This window comes from Panicum hallii, chromosome 4, assembly GCF_002211085.1.
Source record: "Panicum hallii strain FIL2 chromosome 4, PHallii_v3.1, whole genome shotgun sequence".
NCBI lineage: Eukaryota > Viridiplantae > Streptophyta > Magnoliopsida > Poales > Poaceae > Panicum > Panicum hallii.
This window is the reverse complement of record NC_038045.1, coordinates 872,590-874,825: the sequence shown is the minus strand read 5'-3', so window position 1 is coordinate 874,825 and position 2,236 is coordinate 872,590. Positions and strand designations below refer to the sequence as shown.

Here is a 2,236-nt window from a genome sequence, read left to right as displayed (position 1 = left end):
TTCTCAATGAGTAGTAAACAACAAGCTACTGTCGCGGCGAGTAATCCAAAAATCATAGAAATTATTCAGTATCATTATACAAACCAGTTAAGGGACCATTCAAATTGCTACAGAAAATTATCGGTAATTATGTTAGTGCAAGGGTAGAAATTGTCAATCACTTAGCACACAACTTTTCTCCGGCGAAACACAACTTATAAGACACGAGAGAGAGAGAAAAACAAATTTCAAATGCCACTAAATTGCCCCAAGCGGTTACTCTTCATCTTGGACCTCTTTTTAATTAGTTCTAGTGCTATTTTTCCTACATGTGATGCCCTCCCCTTCTCCCGCACGGCATGCAACCCATTCCCGCTTCAACTTCAAAGCCCGATGAGTCACTTACAGTCTTACAGAGTAGGAAGTATGAATAAATAAACTAATTCCACATAAATTGCTCTATTTGGAGCGGGTAGCAAAAGGAAACTTTTATTGTCAATTACAAATGGGACCCTATTTTTTGTAATAATAATAAAAAATAACTTTTTTATGAGTTCACACGCCCCCACACAGTACATAAGGTGCATATTTTCGTACACTTCTTTTAATATGATTTTGAATCTCTATCTTCGTGACAGAGTACATCTATATATTGATATATATTGATGAACGGTAGATATATCGTGTCTTAATCGAGATGTGTTTTTGGAGCATTTGCTACCGGCAGATGTGCACCCACAGTGTATGTCCCTTGCTATTAAGAGCCTGAGACCACAAACAAGAAGTCTAACAACAGAGCTCGATCCACACAAACCACAGCAACCTGATCGCCATGGGCGGCCTCTCCATGGACCAATCCTTCGTGCAGGCCCCGAGCACCGCCCCAAGCCCACCGTCACCGAGGCCGCCGGCATCCCGCTCATCGACCTCTCGCCCCTGGCCTCCGGCGACGCCGCCGCCGTGGACGCGCTGGCCGCCGAGGTGGGCGCGGCGAGCCGGGAGTGGGGCTTCTTCCTGGTCGTGGGCCACGGCGTGCCGGCGGGGACCGTGGCGCGCGCGACGGAGGCGCAGTGCGCGTTCTTCGCGCTCCCGGCCGAGCGGAAGGCCGCCGTGCGCAGGAGCGAGGCGGCGCCGCTCGGTACTACGAGTCGGAGCACACCAAGAACGTCAGGGACTGGAAGGAGGTGTTCGACCTCGTCGCGCACGAGCCACCGCCGCCGGCAGCCGTGGCCGCCGGCGAGGTCGTGTATGAGAACAAGTGGCCCGAGGACCTGCCAGGCTTCAGGTGATCGAATTCGAATCGACCCCGCTGCCTGTCGAGCGGGCCTGGATGGTTTCTGAATTTTTGCTGAATTTATTTGTACAGAGAGGCGCTGGAGGAGTACATGAAAGCGCTGGAGGAGCTGGCGTTCAAGCTGCTGGAGCTGCTCGCCCGGAGCCTAAACCTGAGGCCCGACCGGCTGCACGGCTTCTTCGAGCACCCCACCACGTTCTTCCGGCTCAACCACTACCCTCCCTGCCCGAGCCCGGACCTCGCGCTCGGCGTGGGCCGGCACAAGGACCCCGGGGCGCTGACCATCCTGTACCAGGACGACGTCGGCGGGCTCGACGTCCGCCGGCGCTCCGACGGCGAGTGGGCCCGCGTCAAGTTCGTCCCGGACTCCTTCATCATCAACGTCGGCGACACCGTGCAGGTAGGTAGATGGTCGGCGCCCAGCTGCCACGTTGTGTCTCGCCGTCGATCGTTCCTCCCCCACGCACGAATTGGCTGGTCGTTGATCGCTGAAACTTTTAATTTTCAGGTGTGGAGCAACGACCGGTACGAGAGCGCGGAGCACAGGGTGTCGGTGAACCGGGAGAAGGCGCGGTTCTCCATGCCCTACTTCTTCAACCCGGCGACCGACGCCGTGGTGGAGCCGCTGGAGGAGCTGGTCGGCGAGGAGGACCCGCCCAGGTACAGCGCCTACAGCTGGGGCGACTTCTTCCGCACCAAGCTCAGCGGCAACTACAAGAAGCTGGAGGTGGAGAACCTCCAGATCGAGCATTTCAGGAAGGGACTCGAAGTGTAGCAGGAATGCAGGATACGGTGTGACGGACCCGTGCGTGCCCCGGCGAAGGCGTCCCGGCCGCTGTCGTCACTCCTGAGAAACGAGACGAGACGAGACGATCATCGTGCCGCCATGTGCCCATTCCTGGTAGTACAAGATATTTTCTGTAAACAAACAAGACACGTGCCGAAATCGCGGGTGGCTAAAAA

General features: G+C 55.5%; 1 pseudogene; it reads left to right on the top strand.

Moving 5' to 3' along the window:
- Positions 1 to 796: 796 nt before the first annotated feature.
- On the top strand, positions 797 to 2,219 carry LOC112889641 (annotated as a pseudogene).
- The last annotated feature ends 17 nt before the right edge of the window (positions 2,220 to 2,236 follow it).